The sequence below is a fragment of the Lissotriton vulgaris genome, chromosome 6, assembly GCF_964263255.1.
Source record: "Lissotriton vulgaris chromosome 6, aLisVul1.2, whole genome shotgun sequence".
Lineage (NCBI taxonomy): Eukaryota > Metazoa > Chordata > Amphibia > Caudata > Salamandridae > Lissotriton > Lissotriton vulgaris.
The window spans coordinates 1,446,174,117-1,446,198,631 of NC_141694.1; positions in this window are offsets into that span (position 1 = coordinate 1,446,174,117).

Consider the following 24,515-nt stretch of genomic DNA (forward strand, 5'->3'; position numbering starts at 1 on the left):
TAACGGGTAGCACCAGTGTCCAACAAGAAGGTGATATCTTTCCTTCTACTTTTCTGTGAACAAATGGACCTGACTGATCTACAGAAAAAGATGTGCCAAGTACTCACTCTTCCTCCCCCCTCAGGCACAGTCATTGAGACGACTCTGAATCACTCTCATTGCACCTCACAAAATACTGAGAAACTAGTGGAATCTTACCAAACTGCTCTTCTCCGTTGAATCCATTACTCGCACTGTACATCTGCATATGAGCATTCACACTATGTGGTTTACGAAGTTGTGGCACCTGTAACTGTGGAGTAACTACCTGCTGCTGCTGTTGATTCCAATCACATAATTCTGCATCTGTGGCTTTAAATGTTGATTTACTCCATTACCCTTTTGACCAGATCTACACTCATTCTTCCAATGTCCAAAATGTTCGCATGCATGACAGGTAAATTTCTTTTTAGTTTCCTCCTTACTCATTTTATATTTTCCTTTACCTCCATTGGATACTTGACCAACCTGATTCTGACTTTGTTGCACATTACTATTTTCTTGTTTCTGTTCTGCCATCTTCACTTGTGCCCACATCATTTTCTCCTTTAACTTTTTAAGCCTTGAATCAATGTCATCACTACAATATTTGCATACCTCAAACTCTCGTCTATTGATTTGCTTTGCCAGCAGAGCATATGCGGCTGTATCATTGCACTAATCTCTGGTTTTAATCCATATACGAATCGATACACAAAATGTCCCATATCTTTATCTCCAATATTCTCAAACCCACTATATTGTTTAAACACCTGCAACATTCTCTCATAATATGCATGCACTGACTTTTTAGGCTCTTGGGTTGTCCGGTCAATCTTAACCCAATCTGTTTCTTTGGGGGAAGTCTTCTCATTCAAGAAAGTAATGACCAGATGGTATGTCTTCATCACCTCTTCTGATGGTGCACCTGTTTTTGCATCCCTGGGATATTCATCTTTAGGCCAGTCGACAGTAATTTTACATTCTGTCCACAAATCAGCCGAAACCACTATTTCAAAAAGACCATATAAATCTTTCAACAACACCTTTGAAACTTTTACAAATCCATCTACTTGTTTATACCACTCAACTGGCTTTTCTCGTAATCTGGGGAAATCATTGGTGAATGATAATATATCCTGTCTAGTCCAAGGTACGTAAACATATCCACCACATGGAACCCCTCTCATTGGACATGCCCTTTCAAGTTGCTCGGTTTCCTTTAACAGATACATGGAAGTTCCCTTACCAGTAGTTTCTTCCTTCTTTTTCATCCCTTTACTCATCCATCGTTCTACACTTCCCCATTTCTTCAAAATATTAATTCATTCTTTTATCTGCAATCTTTTCCCGACACGTATTCAAAGTCTCTAAATCCTTGTCAGTAAAAGCCATTCTGTGCGTTTTCTGCAACACTTTCGACTTTTCTATATCTACACCAAACTCACTAGCAGCCTCCGATAGTTTCTCATGAAGATTCTTTGCTCTCCAAGTAATACTTGTACACAAAAACAACAACTCTTCCTCACTATAATTCCCTAGTCTATCTAGGCTTACCGTTCCAATAATAATGTCTTCTAAATCTACTTTCAATTGGCTCACATTTATACTTTGTGGTTGAGCTTTTGGCTTGGTCATTTCTTTTATCCAATTAGTTAATTCTTCTGGAGAGGGACCTACTGAACTCCCTGCTACTGGAGTAACATCTGGCCCTATTTTGCTAGGGTCTAATTGAATACTTCTCCTAGGGGTCTCAGTTAACAAATCACCAATCGAAAGGTCTAACAGGGCAGTATTTTGATCATCTTGTCTATTTTCATTCATTACTGACACTATTTCACTCCTTACACTACTTATTGTAACTGACAATGTGTGTACTTTTGTTAGGGTCGATTTTTCTCCAAATAATGGAACCACCGGACCAATTGTCACTGGTTCCGTCAAAGCTTCTGCATTCCAATTTAACTGATTTGGTTTCTGTACCTGTCCATTCTTGCTTTATTTAACAAACTCACTTCATTTTCTCGCACTATTCTAGCTTTTTCATTAACTTTGGGAGTTAATGGGATTAACATTTGTGGGGCACTTGGAATCACGGCCCCTGTATTTTCTTCATATGGCTGAGGTCTTTTAGTCATAATATCTTCTAACAATTCATAATCAGACTCATCCAAGCCCTCTCTGGAAGTTTCTATTTTTCTCTGTTTCTCTTTACACTTAGTACCTGTCTGACTCTCTTCTGTCAAAACTGGATATTGACCCACAGTCACTACAGCTCTTCTCCATCTTTTCATTTGATCTTCTTGCATCTCAAATGGATATCTAGGCATAAAACATCTGAATCTTCATCCACTTCTATCTTTTTCTCGCTCAAAGGCTTATATTTCCCATTCTTCCAACGCTTCATACTGGGTAACTCTAGGATTCGGTTCTAGCGAGTTCTTCCTATTTCTCAAATTCTGTAAAATTCTTAAATTGATTGTACCAAACTCAGGGATAGGTAACATCACATCATCCATTTTGTATTTCATCCAGTTCTCTAACCAAACACACGTATGGTTCCTTTGTTCCATGATCATATAAGAGGAAGGCGTTCTTGGGGGTGGAATTGGAATTCCCTCTCTAGGCACAAATTGTTTGTCTTTCCTAAAGAAATTATTTATTGTCTTTAGCAAACCCATTTTCAAACTCTTCTTTACTAATGTGTTTTCCAACAACAACTCAAACGAAATTTCTCCTCATTTATTTCTTCCCTATTCGTGAAGTCCTGTCCAATACCAGCGCGACTCACACCAATCACACGTAACAAAAGTCTCAACCAATGTCAGCGCAACTCACACTAGCTGACCAATTGGAGTTTTGCATACGCCCGCTATTTGACCAGTGCCAGCGCGACCTTTTGTGACATCAGTTTTTACTCCTTCTACTGACCCTCCTCTTACAATCTACTCTCAATACACACCCGCTGCTTTGTCCAATACCAGCGTGGCACTTTGTGACATCAGTATCACTCCTACTAATGACCCCTCCTTCACAAAATCTTACAACAATATTTTTTAAAGTTTTCTCAATCAAAAATCGGTTAATAACAACATGAAAAGACAATGCTACCTTGTCTGCTCTGCTAAATAAAGAGATAGTCTTCACTTTTCCAAGATATTCTTAAGCTGCAAGTAATAATAACGACCAGCGTTATCTCACTTCTCTAACAAGATCCGGGGAGACCGGTTACTCCTCTAGGGATGAAGCCGAAGTTTCACAAAAGGACTTTTTTGGCATTAAAAAAGGTGTCTTGTTACACCCCCTGGGATTCTGCTAGAGTTTCAAAAGTGGACCCTTCGCTATTTCAAACACTCTACTTACATTGAATTTCCCCTAATTATAACACTGACAGCCCCACGGAGCGTTTCAGTATTATTACAACAGACAAAGTACTTCTGCAGTGTGATTTCTTTACCACACTCTTTTTCTGTCTACTTCAGGCAAATTCCTTCCCGGGATTCCTCAGGTAACTCCGTACCTGTACAATCTAGCAAGTATCCTGTGCACACGAAAAGAGGTACAGGTGAGAACTGGGAAGAGTTGTTTCTTTGAGAGGAGTAAAGTACTTCCACAGAGTGTTTTTTTTAGAAGAAAAGGTTTTAATTGTTCTGCATAGAAAATCAGTACACACAAGAGCACAAAAAACGACACGTGTTTCGTCACACCGTGTACGAGTGGTGACTCATCAGGGCTGGGAAGGAGAGGGATAAAGGAATCATGGATAAGAGTGTTAGAAACATTGGACATGACAGATGTAACTGTAGTGCTAAAATAAAAATATAAAAATCCATTGGAGACCCTATATTAGGTGGTGTAAGCATATAGGGCAAGCCACGTTGAGAACATGGACATTTTAACAAAAGCAAATATTAAAAGGGCAGAAAAGAAAAGAAAAGTAGGAGAAGATAATTGAAGTAAGGAGGTAGGTGTGAAAGGAAAGTAAAAAACCGTAGGTGACGTGACACTCGTGTGCAGGTGACACTGTTAAATTAATTAAATGCTGACAGTCTGACTGGAACATACAAAATGAGAAGTACCTAGAGGTAGAAAGTTACTGTTACATTCATAAATGGTCTGAAAAGCCGCAGCGTGACATGTAAAGGAAAAGGTTAGAGAAATAGGCATTGACAGGTGAAAAGATAGGGAACAGATACAGGTAATACTCCACAGGTATATTCAAGGTAACCAAGTAAAATGATCCACGTAGACACGAATAGTAAGTTACACTGTGCAGAAGAGTGAAACTGTACGCAAAAAGGCAAGTATACATGCTCTGGGTAGAAAATGTGGCGCGAGAGAGACTAGAAATGCACTTGTGACAAACTTCAAATTAAGCATTAATATGTGTGCTCATACAAAAACATTCTAACAATAGTAAGCATATTAGGAGACACACCTTGCGCCGGGTAGTGGCGCCCAGGGCGAGTCTCCTAGCATTCGGATGACAGGGTGTCTACAGGAAGACAGAAAAATTACAGGGGCGCACAACAATATGAACGCCTCCGAGGTCTGAGTATCTAAGCATATCGATGGCGGAGTTTCTAAGGGACGACGCATCCCTCTCTCTGACACTTTCAGCCTAAGTGACCTAACCACACCCCTAAAGCACCTATTCTTATACCCTAAAAGTACATATCCGTCCCACAATAGTTGCTAAATTAAAATTTTCTAGCTAAGGGATTGGTTGAGTTCTAATGGTGGGATGTCACCCCACTATGAAATCATCTACTTTTGACTACACCGTTGTTCTAAACATTTTTTATATAGTCATGATTACAGCTCTCTCTCATAAGTACACATGTATCTAATGTAACATAATTTTATTAACAATTCTTATCATTCATCACTTCTTGTGCTGTTCCCACAATGATATTTGCTTTGGCTGTCTTTCGATGTTCTGTCCTTCACCAGGTCAGGCTTTTTCAGCTTTGCACAGCAGTTCAGTCACATGGTCACATGGTTCTTGCTTGCTCATAATTCCACCCGCCCTCTGTTAAGCTAACTTTAAAAGATGGAGGACTCGTCCATTACTAAAAGGACGGAAAACTAACATGTATTTATTATTTGACAATGCAATTTTCACTGTTTATCACCCCCTTTACCTCTACTTCATATTAACGGTTAGCCTAGCATAGCACAAGCAGAAAAGCTGCATTATTTATTAGCTTAAAACAACACACACCATGCTTTTACTAAATACACATGCAGCCTTGCCATGCAAACCTTCTAAATCCGTTCTAAGCACAATATTATTCCATTTATGGTTATTTACGCACTAATTCTGGTTAGTTCTTGCATATTGCAAAGCAAGCTTCCCGCGTGTAGTGTAAATGTGCACATTAGTTGTTCTAACACTACTTACTGTTAGTACGTATTATAGAGGTGTTCAACTGAGCAGGTCTCTTTCGCAAAATCCTTCTCCATCAAAATAATTATTATAATCAGTCTTTTGTCTAAGCAAACAAAGCTTCCCTCTATGATACCAGTCTAGAGTCATGGCAGCGTAGGTCTCGCCTTTCTTATAATCTCCTTCTCTGAAAGCCCATGGAGGTACATGAAACTTTTGCTCAGCAGCTTTTCTCTGAAAATCTTGTCTTCTATCTTCTACCATGTTAATGAATTCTATTTCCTCCAATCGTAAATTGCAGGTTTAATTGTGTCTGTGTGCATATACCGTATCTATTGTTTGTGTAGTATGAAAAAACTCTCCCATATATTCTTAATTTCTAGCACTATTTATTTTATTCATATTCTTTCTAATAGGGATTTCTGAAAATACTAGATCCTTGTTAGAATAAAAATACTACAAACTTCCCTTCTCGTAAAACAAACTGGTTAGTATTCTACAAGACACATCATATGTTAAAGGTCGGTGATGATAAGTCACCCCCTCTGAGACAGACAACGGTAATTGCATTACACATAACAATCTCTTGCATCCATTTTATCCGCATATTCATAAATTAGTTTTGTGAAAACATTTACCAAGATATCTTTAATCGATTTATCATGATGATAGATGTTATCATCTTCTCTAATTTAGTATGTGAGTCTTCTTCAAAACTTTTAGTATCTACTTTTTCACTCATCACGCCATTAGTATTAGTATTATTTTTGTGATTAGTTACCATTAAGACAGGCACAATGACAATTAATGTTAACTGTGAGAAGTTAGCCTGGCATATGATGTCCACTAGTTCTAGTGGGCACCTTGCACCAGTCTAATCGACCTTCTTGATGGTAGTTGTAAAGTCAACCTTATAGAAAGCTATCCTAGTGGTAGCATGGACCAGCAGTCACCAGGCTAAGACCTCAGAGAGCATGTGAAGCTGGTTGTTTTAGCAATTATAATCCCTCGAATTCCAAATGAAAGGACACCACACAAGGTATATATCAAATATATATGTATTTATTCTAAACACATCCCCTCTGCACTCTTTATGAGGTCAGAGGTAAAAGCACAATACAAGTTACTTAATTAGCATACGGTAAGTTGCACAAATACAGTTATGCCCTAGGGGCCTCACAAACCATATACTAAAATAGTGGTATAAGAACCACGCCTGAAATAAAATGTAGGCCTAGGGCCTAGGGAATCGCTGGGGCTACTCTAAACAACCAAAGGTTAGGAAGCAGGAGGCCCACGGGAGACGTGTGCAGTGTCTAGACACAGCCGTGAGTTACCATTGACTTTCCATGGGAAACGAAGAAGTTACAAAGTTACTGTTTTAGGGCACTTCCAGGTGGACTACGACAAAACCCCTTTAGACTAGGACACTTCGAGAGTCAAGACCCACAGGAGCACCGGAGTACTCATGTTACCTCACCCAGGGATGCCGGGTGCATAGGTGCCTTTTGGTGTCGATTTTCGTTGTCGTTTTCTATGGAGATCTGCAAAGAAGTGCTGCAGACGACCAGAGGAAAAGTGTCCGGGTGGATCCAAGGGTGGATCGAAGATCTGAAGAACCAGAAAGCAGAGGGGACAGAGTCTGGGTCACTAGCCAGTGACCAGGAAGGTACCAGGCGATGTCGCGAAGATCTCAGGTGAAGAGGTGAAGCTTGTCTCTGCAGCCACGAGGTCCAGAAGGTGTCAACGACAACCAGGAGCTGGATTCGAGCTGTCCCACAAAGGATCTAGTTGATTGCGGTGTCGGTATCCGGATTGGACCCAACAAGCCTTGGCAAACGCAATCCACGCAGGAGATGAAGATTGGCTTTGGTGCAGACAAGCAAGGTCTGTGGCACTTCTCCTTTGTAGGGAAGCAACCAGGAAAACAAGTTAAATTCAAGATGGCATCTTCAGGGAGCTCACTAGCCAATGGGCAAGGAACCAGGAAGATGCGTCATGCTCAAATGCAGAGGCAGAGCCCACGGGACACTCACGGAGTGTGGGGGCCTGGGCTTTGGTGCAAAGTTGCTGTTGGTGCCTGTTTGCACAGGGTGGTCACTCCTTGACCATAAGGGAGATGTCTTCTGTCTTCCAGTCAGAATGGAATGTCAAAGGTCCAAGATATGTCTTTCAAAGATTTGTCCAGGATAATCAAAAGTCCTCGGGACACAGCTCCTATACTTATACTAAGGTTAGGGGCTGGACCACCTGGCTAGGTCCCTCCTATGGGTGGACCTGGGGAGGGGTTGGTTACACCCCTTTCCCTTCGCCCAGTTTCACGCCAGAGCGGGACTAGAATGCCCCAGCAACTGGTTTGAACCTGGCTATGCATGGAGCATCTTGTGTGCCCCAGGCAGTGTCTGGAAAAGCATGGCGGGGGGGTAATATTCCTAAGTGTTTGACACCTTACAGGACATGTTTTGATAAAGCCAAACCAAAGGTAGCATTAACCACGAGGATTATAATGCACTCAAGAGTATATGGTATGGCTATATCATAGAACAGCTATAAGGAGATGGTTCCGAAAGCTGCCGAGGGGCTCAGCTCATGCTAGGGCACCCTCTTACATAAAACCAAGCACTCTGCCTCCAGGATTGCCGAGGCCTACCATAGGTGTGACTGATAGGTGTATATGTGTCTATATATAAGGTAGATATAGCTATACTATATCTAAGTAAGGGGTGAGTACACCACCTTACCCAGGCTGTGTGAACAGACCTGTGGTGTCAGTTTGGAGGACCAGCCAGGGGTGGCATAATACATGCTGCAGCCCCTGGTAGGCCTTGGATGCACCTATGCCCTGGGTACCAATGGTACACTATACAGGGGCTCACAAAGGTGACCCAATACTAAATCTGGTTTGTACCTAAAGTACATGGTATCAATTTAGAGAGAGAACAGCTAGGCTGTGGTCCTGATTAGCAGGGCCACAGACAGTCTAAAGTCGAAAAACTAGAAAATCACAGCAAAAAGTGGGGGTGACCATAGGAAGCAGACCCTACTCTCTTACATTAACCACACCAACATTAGTAGAAAAATACTAAATATGCAAGCATTAATACATGTACGTTTAAAACTATGATTTTGATGTCCAGTCTCTGCTGTATTTTCCATTTCTAATGAAAAATTTCATATAAAATCTAAAAACTAAAAAAAAAAAGAAAAAACTAAGAAAACTCAAAAAGCTATCAAAAATCCAATCTATAAAAATGTTGAAAGATCTATTCAAAGTAGTGTATCCCCACACTTTACGACTTTCTCTTTACCCCCTCTTTTTTCTTTTGTTTAAGCTCTTCTTCTTCAGATATTCTGCTTCAATTTTCTTTTTAGGCAATTCATTCAATGAATTTTCAATTTTCAATTTTACACAGTTCTCTAAGGTGATTCAAAACCTTCTCCTTCACTTAGCCCTGTACCAATGTCTTCTTTGAACTGATCTGAATTTTCAATTTCTTCCAGCACTACATATGTCCATTCTGGAGCCGTATATTTTTTGTTTGGAATCCTTACTCTTCTTCTGATTCACTTTGCTCAACTTGCTCCGGTACTTCAATTATCGTATCATGTGATCTTTGTTTCAGAGTGTATTTCAGTTTTTTCACTCCTTCTGGCCACATATCACCTATTCTCACTTGTTTAACTTGCACAGCCTCTTCTGCTTCAGTGTCAAGAGTGCAAGTTCTCTTATTTAGTATTTTTCTCTGTTGCACTTGCACTTGATTTTCACTCAACACTTTTCTCTTGTCTCCTTCAACAGCAATCTTATGAGACCCAGTAGCTGGTAGCCACATTATTAAACTTCTTTCTTGTTCTAACACGTGTTCTACACTTTCAGAACCTATAACTTCAGACTCTGCGTCTTCAAGTTCTTCAGCTTCTGGCTCTTCTTTTACAAACAGACTCTTCTTCTGATTCACTTTGTTCAACTTGTTCTGGTGCTTCAATTATCATGTCAGGTGATCTTTGTTTCAGAGTGTATTTCAGTCTTTTCACTCCTTCTGGCTACACATCACTTTTTAATTGCTTTTTTAACTTGCACAGCCTCTTCTGCCTCAGTGTCAAGATTGCACGTTCTCTTGTCTAGTCTTTTTCTCTGTTGCACTTCCTCTTGATTTTCACTCAAAACTTTTTCCGTTGTCTCCTTCAACAGCAATCTTATGAGACCCAGTAGCTGGTACGCACTTTATTCGACTACTTTCTTGTTCTAACACATGTTCAACACTTTCAAAATCCATAATTTAAGACTCTGTGGCTTCACCTTCTTCAGCTTCTGGCTCTTCTCGTCTTTCCTCCAGTTGCTGGTCTTCTTTTTGGGCCAGATGTAGGTTGCCCAATACCGGTCGGTAACGGCCGAAATTACTGAATTTCGTCCGTTACCGACCGGTATTGGGCTTTTTAGATGTAGGTGGCATTTTTGTAGGATTCAGTATTTTACCGAATCGCTAATTTAAGGATTCGGTAAAATACTGAATTCTTAACATACCGATTCGGTAAATTACCAAATCCAGGATGTAGGGAGCACTCAAGTTAGTGCATTCCTCAGTTAAGGATTTGTTATTTACCACCAACTACAAGTTGGTGGTAAACAATGAAAGCCTTAGAAAAAGCATTTTCTTTGCTTTTCCAACAGTGCGATGTGGCAGACATACATGCCCCTAGGGCATGTATGTGTGCCACATGTGCACCCATTTACTATTCAGGGGTGCAACAGGGTGTCAAAGTGACACCCAACGAGAAAACAAACAACAACCAACACATATTTCAGTCCATTACAAGGAGGGAGCTCGATAAAGTCAGCCTGCAACCTAGTAAAAGGTCCGCCTCCTTTCCAAATTCTGCCCCAACTAACAACTGTTTTTCTGCCGGGATTCTGCTGCTGAAACACTACACACCTTTGGCATAAACTCTCTGCAATAACCCTAAACTTGGGGTTATACCATGACTGCTTAAAGAGTCTAATCATGGCATTTATTCCCACATGTGTAATTCTGTGGTACATCCTGGCCATTTGGGAAAGTAAACAATCTGGCATTACTACTCTGTCATCTGTATACACCCATATTTCATCATCTGATCTCTTTTTACAACCTGATTTAATCTAAAGTTCTTTTTCTTCTTCACTGGCTTCCTCTTGTAACTGTCTAACTTCATCCCATGTTTCAATAGTAGAGAACATCAAGTGACAATTTCTATTCTTTTTCTCTGTTCATTTATTAATTGAGACTGAATCTTGTGCACAGAAACGAGCCACTTGGTCAGCGTATCTGTTTCCACTGGTCACATAATTATTTCCTGATCTATGTGCCGGATATTTAACCACTGCAATCTCTTTGGGCAATTGTAGTGCATTCAACAAATCTTTTACATCTTTACTAATCTGAATCAGGGATCCTGAAGAAGTCAGAAATCCATGTTGCATCCACAATTGACCAAAATCATGCACTACCCCAAACCCATATTGGCTGTCCGTAAATATGGTTATTCTCAGATGTTTGCCAACTATACAGGCACTGGTCAAAGCGACCAACTCCAATATTTGGGCTGAATTTATCCCTCTTAAACAAGATGCTTTAAGAACCATGGCCACTGTACATACAGCATATGAGCCATGCAGAACACTATTTTTGTCCCTCAGACAGAAACCATCCGCAAACATCACACAATCGACTCTGACAACGGTACATCTTTATTGTCAGGTCTCTGCTTCATACACAATTCTGTCACATCCACACAATCATGATCGACTTCTTCACAACTTGAACTCAGCAACAAAGTCTCTGGGTTCAATGTAGTGCATCTTGTGACTGTCACATTTTCAGCACCCAAGGTCACTCTTTCATATCTGGTCAAATGACTGCTTTTCATGTGCTAAGTTCTGGCACGTGTCAATAGAATCTCAACAGAATGTGGCACATACACTTTCACTGGATGTCCCATTACAGTCGGCTCACTCTGCTCCAGACTCACACATGTCATTGCCACTGCTTTCAAACAACCTGGCAACGCTGCAGCCACTGAACCTAAAGTAGCATATGCCACTGGTCGACTTGCCATTCCATGTGTCTGTGTCAGGACCAAAAGTGCACACCCATCCCTCTGACAACAGAACAATGCAAACTCTTTACCATAATCCGGCATTCCCAATGCAGGTGCTCGACATAGACTATCTTGTAATTCCATAAAGGCCTTCATACTTTCTTCGTTCAACTGAATTGGATCGACTACATCTTTGAGAGTCAATCTCTGTAATGGCTTAGCTGCCAACGAAAATCCACTAATCCACTGTCTGCAGTATCCAACCATGCCCAAAAACTTTCGAACTTCTTTTTGCGTCTTGGGAGGTCACATTTGCAAGATCACTGTGGTTCGATCTTGTAATACTTTCCTGACTTTTTTTTCAATTTTGTGTCCCAAATATTGAACTTCTTTTTGACAAAATTGTAATTTTGCTGGTGACACTTTATGCCCACCTACTGCCAAATGGTTCAGTAGAGCAATTGTATCTGTCACACATGCTTCTTGTGTCTTTGATTCCACCAATAGGTCATCAATGTATTGCATTAATACTGAGTCTTCTGGCATAACCAATGACTCCAGACACTTTTTCAGAATTTGATTGAAATTTGAAGGACTCTCTGTATACCCCATGAAGAACTCGGCACCATGCCAAAACACGGTCTCCGAACTGGAAAGCAAAAAGATATTGGCTATCCGAATATAGGGGTTTCAAGAAAAATGCTTGACACAAATCAATCACTGTGAACCACTCTGCGTCACAAGGGATTTGGTAAAGAATCACTAGATTGGGCACTATCAGACAACAAAGTACCACAATCTTATTAACCTTGCACAATCCTATATTTCCCACTCGGTTTGGTAATTCCCATAATAGGTGAATTACAAGGACTCCCTTGTATCTCTCTCAAAATACAGTCTTCAATCATTTGCTCAATTACTGGAGTAACTCCCTCTATAGTCTCAGGACTCATTTTATACTGTGATGTTTTGGGAAATTCTTCACCCTGCTTAACCATATTCTGAAAAGGATCAATACCTTTCATTAATCCATTGATCTTCCCTGAGAGATAACACACATCAGTTGTCACAGTGTCTCTTAATTCAACGGGCAAATCATTTGTTGTGAACATGGGATACAAATCATTCACTTCTGTCCCTTGCTTTGCTAACATCATCTTGAAAGCAACATTCTCATCTGGTGTTTGGAACGAAATACCATCCGGTGTACAATAATAGTGTAATTCATTTGGCAAAATAAATCCCTACCTAAAACATTCACTGGACTCGAGTCACATACCGCAAACCGCTGTAAATCTTTGAATTTTCCAATATGAACCTCCATTGGTTTGGTCACTGGAGTCTTAATATGTCTATTTGAGACTCCTACGACTTCAATACTTTTTCAGAGAGGGGTAGATTTGGAATTTCTGCTGTTCTCACAGTAAAACTGGTAGCAGCAGTGTCCACAAGGAATGCAATATCATTACCTTCCACTTTCCCATCTACAAGAGGACCTGACTGATCTACCTCTAGAGATGCGCCAAGCAAGCACTCTTCCTCCCCCCTCAGGCCCTGTCATTTAGATGAATCAGAATCACTCTCAGAACACTGCCCAATATTGTGGAACCATTTGTACATTTTAATTCTCACCAACTTGTTCACTCACGTGAAAACCAGCATCCGCACTGTATCTCTGTACCTGAGCAGTCACATATTTGGCATAGGTGCTTGACGCACTTGTACCTGTTGTACCTGTGGTGTAACTAGCTGTTGCCGTTGCAGTTGCTGTTGATTCACAACCACCTAATTCTGCATCTGTTGATTGAGATTTTGAACCATTCCATTATTTCTTAACAAAGACTTACACTTGTTCCTCCAATGTTCTAATTGGCCGCATCCTTGACACGGAAATTTATTTTTCATTTCTTCTTTATTACCCTTGCCTCTACCTTTTCCTGGTAACTGCACTTGAACACCTCCATTCGGTACTATATTCATAAGTGCCTGACCATTTTGAAAATTCTGATTCTGACCTTTCGTCTGGTAACCTGTTAACGAACCATCAACAGAATTCCCATTATTCCGTTGTGCCACTTTCACCTATGCCCAAGTCACTTTTTCCTTCAATTTCTTATGTTTCAATTCAATATCATTACTAGAATACTTAGCATACCTCAGGATCTCATCCACAATTTTGTTCTGCCAACAAATCAAATGCTGCTGAATCATATTGCTAATCTCCAGTTTCAATCCAAACACAAGCGTATAGAAAAAAATATCCTATATCCTTATCAGTAATGCTTTCAAAACTACTGTACTGTTTGAACACCTGTAACAGCCTCTTATAATAAGCATGTACTGATTCTTTCAATTCCTGTGTCGTCCTGGCAATCTTAACGCAATCGGTTTGTTTGGAGAAATTTTACCTTTCATATAAGTAATCACTTGGCTATATTTTTTCATCACCTCTTCGGGTGCTCCTATTTTAATATCTCTAGGATATTAATCTTTCAGTCAATCAACTGCAATCTAACATTCAGTTCATAAATCAGCTGGAACCACAAATCTTGCAACAAGACTTTTGAAACTTTTACAAATCTCTTACCTGTTTGTAAAATTCAATAGGCTTCTCTCTCAATCTTTGGAACTCATTTGTGAAAGACAATATATCCTGTCTTGACCAAGGGATGTGAACATATCCACCACCCGGAACTTCTCTCATTGGCTATATCATTTCAGCAGACTCTGTCTCTTTTTACGTAAGTAAATGAGATGCAGTCACACCCTTATTCACAAGTGCTTCTTCTTTCTTTCTTGCCCACCTACCTTTCCAACCTTCCACATCCCCCCATCTTTTCAGAGTAATTATCATCTCCTTTATTTGCAATCTTTTTCCAGAAATATTTTAACTCTCCAAATCTCTGTTACTGAAATCTAACCTATATGTCTTTTCAAGGCCTTTGACTTTTTTATATCCACACCATATTCTTGTGCAGGTTTTGCGAACTTCTCATGCAAATTGTTAGCACTCAATGTAATATTTTTACACATGAATACCAACTCTTCATCCTTATATTTACTTACTCTCTCTGGACTGATTGTACCAATAATCATTTCTTCCAGATCTACCTCAATCTCCCTAAATCCATACTTGGTTTACATCTATTAGACAACATTACTCTTATCCATTCATCCAACTCCTCTAGCGAAGGTCCCACTGAACCAGAACACTCTGATATCAAAGTTGTTTCTCTCACATTCGGCAATAATTTTCTAGGATCTATCTGAACACTTCTTTTTGGTGTTCCAGTCACATTTCCATTTACTGGAATATCAACTAATGACATACTTGTCTCCTTTGACTCCGACCCACTTACATCCCTAACACCATTACCGGAACTGTCAATGCATGTACTCTTGAAATATTTTTACCCTTACTATACAACGGAACTATAGGACCAATCGTCACTGGAACTGACAACACTTCCACATTTAAACTCATCTGATTTATTTTCTGAGTCAATTCTTACTTTGCTCTATTAAGCATCTCAATCTATTTTCCCTGTTAGATTCGGGTAACCTGTGAAACCTGTGTAATTTTGGGGGCTTCTATTTCAATTAACGGTGCACTTGGAGTAGTCCCATCTGGGCTCTCCTGATACGGTGGAGGTATTTTCAATGACATCTCTTCTAATAATTCATCATCAATTTCATTCGGATCCATATCTAAATCTGAAGTTTCTATATTATTCTTTGTCTCCTTATATTTTCCACCAGCCTGATCCTCAGCATCCATTACTGGATATAATCCATCTAGAATTACACCTCTCCTCCATCTCTTCATTTGAGCATCCCGCTTAGCCTCTTAAAACTATCTCATCATATTCTTATATTTCAATCCATTCCTGTCTCCCTCCCTTCTGTACCCTTCATGCTCCCATTCCTCAAGCACCTCATACTGCAGAGGTCTAGGATTTAGTTTCAAGGAATTCATTTGTCTTCTCAAATTCTCCAAACTTTTCACGTCTTCTCAAATTCTTCAAACTTTTCACATTAAATGTGCCATGCTCTGGGAAAGCTAACACTCCATTGTCCTCTGTATATTTTACCCACTTCTCCAACCATGTACATGTATGATATCCTGCTCTAACATCATAAAAGAAGCAGGCGATCTTGGAGGAGGTACAGGAATTCTCTCTCTAATCACAATCGGTTTATCCTTTTTAAAGAAATCCTGAATCGCTTTAATCAACTTCATTTTCAACACTCTATTTTCTTTTCACTAACTATCTCGGAAAACTAAAGAAATCCTTCCGTTACTCTATTGGCTCCCGCTCGTCCAATACCAGCGTGACTCACACCAACCAACCAATCACAGCACAATATACACCTGCTATTATTACTCCTACTACTGAACCTCCCTTCACAAAGAAAAATATTACGCTAATGTAAAACAAGGTTTTTCCTACTAGATTCTTATTAGAAACAACACAAAACTGTGCCTTTGTCTGCTCCACTAATACAGAGATAGTTCAATTACTCCATAAGATTCCTTTTACTTCCAATAAAATAACGACCAGAGTCACTCTACTCCCAAACAAGTGAAACGAGGTCTTGGTACTCCTCTGGGGATAAGGCCAAACTTTCAGAAGAGCACTTATTATAAAAGAGGTCTTGGTACTCCTTTGGGGATAAGGCCAGAGTTTCCGAAGCAGACTTTCCACTATTTCCTCTTACAACAGAATTAGGGCCATATGTATCAACATCCAGATTTGCGACTCTCATATAGCGATTTTTTAGAAATCGCTATTTGAGATTTGTATGTAGAAAATCAATTTTTTTTCTTAAAATTCCTTAATTGGGTTTTGCAAATTGCGAATCGCAATTAAGGAATAATTTCCCATTCATTACTATGGGCCAGGAGGCCCATAGGAATGAATGGGAAGGTATTCTCAATTTGCGATTCGCAATTTGAGAATCGCAAATTGAGAATAATTTCAAGGGTGCAGGGGTGTCCAAAGGACACCCTGCTGCATCCCTGAAATTAGCATGGGAGCACATGTGGTGCACATACATGCCCTAGGGGCATGTATGTGCTTCACATTGCACTTTGAAAAATGCAAAAAGTGCATTTTTCAAGGAATTCGCAAATTACCACCAACTTGAAGTTGGTGGCAATTTGCGATTCCTTAAATCCAATTTGCATTTTTTAATGCTTCTTACATTGCATTTAAGGAATCGCAAAATTTGCGATTCCTTAAATGCAATCGCAAAATAAGGAATCGTAAATTTTGCGATTCCTTATTTTGCACTCAATTTTGCTACATACATACCATTTAGCGAAAATGAGCTCACAAATGCCGAAATTCTGCAAATTTCGGCATTTGCGAACCCATTTGAGCTTCATACATATGGCCCTAAGTCCCTAAAATAACATCAACAGCATTTCACTGTTCGATATTACAACAACAGACAAAGAACTTCCAGTGTGATATTTCTCCACACTATGACTATGCCACAGCGGCTTAAATTAACATCCCAGGATCTTAGGCAACTCCATACCCGTACTTCCAGACTACATAAAACAAAGACACTAACTTTTTATATCAATAATCAAAATCTCTAAATCATTAAATCAGTCATTTATTTGCCAAAATAATCAATATAAGCATCAAATTCTGCCACCAAAACTGATCCAGCTTTTCAGGACTAGAAATTTCCTAAAGACAAGGCCCAATTTCCATTATCCAACAAGTCCCTTCACGCTGGGTTAGTGTAATTCCAAAACTAAACCAAAATTATCAATCTCCAATATATACTATCATCTCTAATATACCAAAATTGGTGATGCAATCTTTATATAGTTGATTACATTTGGCAAATCAATACTCCTGAATAAATCACTCCTAATAAAGACAGACTCATTTGTAAATTTTAAATGTTTATCTAAATAATGTGAAATAATGCTCTTTAGTACCAACATACAGCATAAATCATAGGTCGTCACTAGGAGAACAATATCAGAAGAGAAAATGACAAATTGATAACAATGACAATGCATAAAGGAGTAGAAAGGCGAAGAGACAAAAGATTCAGAGACAAAATACATTTGAAAATGATTATGCAAATTCAGGCTACAGTCTATATTAACCCAAATAGGAGTAGGAAATCTCCTCTATGGCCATGTGAGCAGCAAGGCCCTTCAAGAAAATTTGAAGAGGCAAAGACTAAGGGGCCGATTAGGATTGCGGTGAATCCGCATCCTCCGGGCCGGCGGAAGCCACCGCCGGCCCGGAGGATGCGGATTCACCGCTGCGGTGATTGAAAAGACCCCATGCCAGATTACGATGGCAGGGGGGTCGGGAAGACCGTCCGCAGCTTTTCCGCCGTGGTCCCGCGGCAGAAAACCTCTAATATGGTGGCAGTGTCTATCAGACACCGCCAGCCATATTAGGATGCATGCGGAAACATTCTTTTCCACGGCGGGTTTACCGCCGTGGAAAAGCATGTGGTGTTTGGTCTTTGGGGGCCCGTTGCGGGCTCCCAGGGTGTCGGGGGTGCACATGCTGGGTACCTATGGTACCCCCCAGCATTTACATGCACAAAGCGGCAGGCACCGCGCGGTGCCTACCGCTTTGTGCATGTAAATGCAATACATGCATTTTTAACCTTGCGGCGGGTGCTGCTTCAAGCAGCACCCGCCGCAAGGTTAAAGATACGGGATGTGACCGCCAGGGTGGCAGTCACATCCTAATTTGCATGGAGGGACTGCCGCTGCCCATGAGGACGGTCCCTCTACCTCGGGGGTGGCGGACGGACGCAGGAATCAAGAGACAAGAACAGCAAAACCGACAACAGCAACAATCTCCCAAACAGCCTCACAAGTCTGTCTCCTACCTCCTCCCACCAGGCACCTCAATCCTAAAACCCAAATGTCCAACCCGCACATGTATCTAGCTAAAGGGTTTCTTCAAATTTGATAGGTTAAGGAAGGGGGTGTATAGTCACACCACTCTCCGCATGTCCACCTTACTAAATGTCTCATTGGTTTTTTTTTAACTCAATGACATAAACTTCCACCCCGGGAAATACACATTTGAGCCCCTGCCATTCTTCTCTTCCTCAACGTTGCAAACTTTGTATATCTTTTTCTCGCTGAGTGCCTCTCCGCAGAAGAAGCTTCCCTCTGTTTGCCGCAATGTTCTTTCATACTAATCTTGGCAGTCACTCAGGATTCGAAGGACAGAATAATGTTCCACCTCCTTATTCACTCTTGATTTTTCATCTTTTAAACGTTTTAATTTACAACAACTCTTTGTCCCATTATTTGCCATGCAGAATAGAAAAACATACTTCTATAAGACAAACACAGGCATTATTATTCACTAAAAATGCTTTTTCTCTACGCACCAACCCAATGCTGCATTTATCCCTGCGCAACCCATATTAACTATTACCTATTCCCTAGCAGACGTTAATAACGTACATAAAAGGAGCATTAGTTTGAGTTTGAGTTTAAAAGTTCTTCTTAAGCGCACGTATACCAGCGGCTTCTTGGCGCTAAAGCTAACGGGGACTGAGGGTGGCGACAGGGAGGTCAAAGCGGGCCATTAATCAAAGGATTTTGTAAAAAGAAGGGTTTTAAGGCTTTTACGGAATTGTGAATAGAGGGGGATGGAGCGAAGTTCAAAGGGAAGGGAATTCCAGAGGGTGGGGGCGAGGACAGCGAATTTAGATCCACCCCACTTCTTTCTCCGGAAGCGTGGGATGGTAAGGAGGGACTGGGTGGAGGATCGTAGAGCCCTAGTGGGGACATAAGGGACGATCTCAGAGGAGATGAAAGCTGGCGCCGAGCTGGTCCGGGCCAGGAAAGTAATGCATGCGAGCTTGAATTGAATTCTAGCTCGCACGGGGAGCCAGTGCAGTGATTTCAAAAGAGGGGTAGAGTGGTGGAATTTGGGGAGATTGAAGGCCAGGTGGGCCGCCTGGTTCTGTATTTGTTGAAGGCGACGCAAGCTGTATGCGGGAATGCCGGCATACAGGGCGTTCCCATAGTCCAGGCGGGACACCACCATGGCCAAAATGATGAGTTTAAGTGCGGAGAAAGTAAAGAATCGGGACACCTTGCGAATAGTGCGCAGTGAGAGAAAGGAAGAAGATACCACAGAGCTAACCTGGGAGTGAAGGGTGAGTTGAGAGTTGAGTTTAATGCCTAAAGTTTTGACTGAGGGAGAGGGAACAGGAGAAGGACCAAGAGAAGGGGGCCAGAAGAGAGGGGACCAGGGGCTGGATGAACCACCCGTCAACACCAGTTCTGTTTTATCGGGGTTGAGTTTAAGGTGGTTGTGGTTCATCCAGTCCCTGATATGAAGCATCACAGTTTGAAAGTTTAGTGTAGCAGAAGGAGAAGAGAGATTGAAGACCAGCTGAGGTCATCCGCATAATTAAATACGGTGACCTCCATCTGTTGAAGAGAAAAAATGAGAGGGGCAATATACAGATTAAATAGGAGGGGAGAGAGAGAGGAGCCCTGGGGAACCCCGCACTGAACTCTTCGGGTGTCAGCTGTATAGTCACCCAGGCGGACAGCCTGGGTGCGGTCACTCAAGAAGGAGGACAACCAGACCAGGGCACTCCCCCCGTTCCCCGCCGCCGCGATACGGGAAAGTAAGATGTTGTGGTCCACCGTATCGAAAGCGGCTGAGAGATCAAGGAGCACAAGCGCCTGGTGCTGATTGGTGTCCATACCCTCCCTGAGGGTGTCAAGGACCGACATAACAACAGACTCCGTGGAGTGTGCGGGGCGAAAACCGGCTTGACGGGGGGCAAGGGCACCGTGTTTCTCCACAAAGGAACTCAGAGCGCAGGTGACATGGCGCTCGAGCACCTTAGCCAGGAAAGGTAGGAGGGAAATGGGGCGGAAATTGGCCGGGACAGAAGGATCTGCCCCCGGTTTCTTCAGAATGGGCACAATGACCGCGGATTTCATGGAGTTGGGAACTATGCCTTGAGAGAGGGAACTGTTAAGGAGATGGAGGGGAGGGTCTGGGCAAGAGACAAAGACGTGGCGGAGGATGTGGGCAGGACAGGGATCGAGCGGAGAGCCGGATTTGATCAGTGGCACTACAGAGGTCAGACTTTCCCGAGTGATAGGGGGAAAGGAAATTAGTGCACCTTTTGGGGGAGGACATTGAGGATCAACAAAAGATGGGGAGGGAGGGGGGATGTTGGCCTTAATGGTGGTAATTTTATGAATAAAATAATCATTAAGAGAGAGACAGAGGTCTTCGGATGGGGCTGGTTTGAGAGTAGTTCTGTCCGAGAACGCCAGGTTGTGGACGATGGAAAAAATCTCTTTGGACTGGTTCTCTGCTGCTAGGATTTTCGAAGAGAAGTAGAATGTTTTGGCCTTCAGGATGGCTTTTTTATACTGGCTCAGGATGTTGGTGTATTCCAGTTTCAAAGTGGGGCAATAGTTTCTTCTCCAGGCCCGCTCTGCGCGACGGACAGTTAATTTGGTGGTTTTAAGCTCATTATTAAACCACCGATTGGCGTCTTTGTCGCGTTTGGAGGTGATGCGTTTGAGCGGGGCAACAGAGTCGCAGCTGTGAGTGAGCCATTGATTTATGGAATCAACCTGGGAAGCAGTGGTGAGACCCTGGAGAGCGGGAAGAGAATTAGTCAGGAGGGAGGAGAAATTTTCAAGATTGACACGACTCCATGATCGGACCCAGGTGTTTTTGGGTCGGAGGGTCTTAGCTGGGGGAAGAATGGGAAGGAGAAAGGAGATTAAGTGATGGTCAGACCAAGGGCAAGGGGAGATAGAAAGTGATTCCATAGGGCAGTTCAGGGACCAGATCTGGTCGAGCCGATGACCTTTAGTGTGGGTAGGGGAGTGGACATGGGATGTAAAGTTGAGAGAGTGAAGGGTTTCGGAGAATTCCTTTGATGAAGGGCATTCAGCAGGATCGGAGGGCCAGAAATTAAAGTCGCCAAGGAGTAAAATAGAAGAATTGTTGACAGTAATAGTGGCCAGGACCTCCAGAAAGTCGGGGAGGAACTGTAGGGGGGACTGGGGGGGGACGATAAGTGAGGAAACAGGTTAGGGGGGGAGAAGTGGAGAGTGTGCGGATCACTAGGAATTCAGTGGTAGCAATGGAAGGTAGGGATAGGATTTGGAAGGGGAGATCGGTACGTGCGACGACCGCCACGCCGCCCCCGGCTCTACCTGATGGACGATCAGCCCTAAGGGCGTAGTAGGAGGCCGGCAAGGTGGAAAGAAGTGCGGGGAGGGAGTCGTCGCAGAACCAGGTCTCAGTTAGGAAGAGGAGATCGGGGGTGTGAAGGTCCAGCAGGACCGAGAGTTCGTGCGCATGGGCGACCGCAGATCGGGTGTTGTGGTAAATGACTGTGAGGTTTTTAGGGGTGAAGGGAGTAGCAGTTCCACAGTTGGTGGGAGAAGAAGCATTAGTCCTTTTTATTTTTCATTAGTCAAAAAACATTTGCGGCCTACTATTATTAGTTTAGTACGCCCTTGCACAGTAGCATTTTCCCTCATGTTAGGCCTTTTTCGTATGATTTTCACTGCACATGGTTAGTAAATGTTACTGAGGGTTCAATCCGAGCAGGTTTTATTTTTCGCGAAAACCCTGCTCCATCACACTCTAAGCCATTGTTGCCATTTTACACTAGGTGAACCTGGGCTTTGTAGAAAAAAAGAGCCTGGTTGAAGTTGGAATACCGGATTAGATGCCATAACCAAAGTCACCTACCAGAAGAGCACAAAATAAAATGACCCACCTCCTAATGAGGCTGTCTGTAGGCTGAAAAATAAATGGGCACTTAGCTGCAAAGAGCCCCCAAACTACTGCAGGGCACTTTTTCAAATAGCACTCATCTTTGGACTGAGCTCTGTAATCTGCTTGCCCCAGGGGTGGGTGGAACTCGCAGAGTTTCACTCTGTGGAGTTACATAAAAGCTTAGCAAGATTCTGCGGAGCTCTGCGATTGGGCAGAATTCAGCATGTTAATCTGCTTGTGCTGATTTTTTGCGTCAGAACCTTGGGGCATATTATCAAGGGGGTTTATCTCCGCTTTTTTGGCTTTAAAAGCCAAGAAAGCGGAGATAAAATTATCTCCCTATTACCTAGCTGTCGCTAACACCAGTTAGCAACAGCTAGTAGGAGATAGCAACCATCTTGGGCCCCACTTTGCATGTCAGTGATATTTATCACTAATGATATGCAAAGTGGGCGTGCCAAGAGGTTAGCGACTGAAAACAGTCGCTAACATCGCTATCTCCTATTACCAACTTTTGGAGATATTCTCGCTAAGCGCGAATATCTCCAAAAGCTAACACCTGCCCTGAGCAGTTCTTAGCCATGTTATCCAATGGGAGGTGGATAACATGGCTAAAAGCATTAGCTCGGTAATGCATGAATATCGCTGACCTTTCAGCAATATTCATGCATTGCGACGATTTTTATCGCATTTGCGATAAACCTTGGTAATACCAAGGTTTATTTGCGGTAAAAATCGCCGCAGCGCAGCGGTAAATTTTTGTCTCTAACCAAGCTATAGCAATAATTATCGCTATTGCTTGGTAATATGCCGCCTTGTTCCGTACTGTAAAAATAAGCGCAATCTACACCATCTGGGATGCTAGAGGGTGCTTCTTCATTTTGCCGCTCAAGTAGATTTTCTATTCGAGCAACAGCTTTCTCAACCTGGACCTGCCGCGGCCATCCGCATTGAGACATCTCGCTGGGAGGTGTCCTAGCGCCCAAAAATCGCACTAGGGGCGCAAATTCTCACTCGAGCTCGCCAAGCTTTAAGTTGTCGAGCCACGCGCCCAAAATATCCACCATGCAGTGGTTCGCGGATTTTGCTGGAACTCCGTGTTCCAAGTGGAATGCAGAGTGGGCTAAACTCCACCGGCGGAGCAGAATTTTTGGCTCAACCCTAAGACTGCGGTGCGCACACGGGCAAAGTGAAATGAGAGTTTCAAAATCATCTTCCGGTAACTGTAAATTTTCTAAAAAGATGTTATTTAAAATATTGAAACTTTAATGAGACAGCACATACCAGGTAATCCAATGAGAAGAGAGGCCCCGCTAAATGAAATGTAGAAAATATGAAATACTGTAATGCGCTTCGGTGGGCTTAACAGGAGTTTGTAATCCTCACTGCAGTCCTTTTACTCCTAATCACTAATAAATTGTGGCAATCCCATGACAGGATCACGAAGAAGTGGATGAATACAGGTTTAGTTGGTATTCCAGCTTACAACGAGAATAAGCCCACAAAGCAGCCAATACACAGAGCTCCAAGGTAAACAGCTGTCCAGCAAGTCCTTCAAAGCCAGAATGACTCGCTGGGCAACATTAGAACCCTAAACAAAACAGGATACTATGACATCAAGGAGTGTCAAGGTAAACCATATACTTAAAGAAAACGTAACCCACATATACAACATGCTGATACTTCTGAAAAGCCAGGAGGGCTGCCAGTTAGATGTTAACCTAACCTACACTGTCCTTTGATTCTGAAAAGCCAGCACAGTTGTCTGTCCATAACATGTGCTTACCGGAGCTACACTGTGCATTAAATATTCCGCCATGTGTACACAATTAATTAATGGATTAGTCACAGACCGGCAGAATGGGCTGGCGATAACATTATTGCAGCTTTAGCGTCAGTTTTTGGGCGAAAAGCGGCGATAATTTTATCGCTTTATTAACAAAGACGCGCTTTCGCGTGTTTCCTTGCCTTAGCGCCCGGTTTCTTTCCGCCTCGCATCGCTAATGAGATGCAAGGTAGGCGTGCCTCGTAAAATTTCAGAGTAAAATATCGCTAACGGGGATTCGTGATATTTACAACGAGGCCCCGTCAGGTGTAGCGCTGATCTTTTTTGCACTAACTCGGCCTTAACGCAGGAATTTAACATCTGTTAAATTTCTGACTAAGGCATACCTAACATGGGTGGTGGATTGTGGGGCTTAGACCTCAGGATCCTATCATCAACCATATTGGCGATATCCCCGTTATCG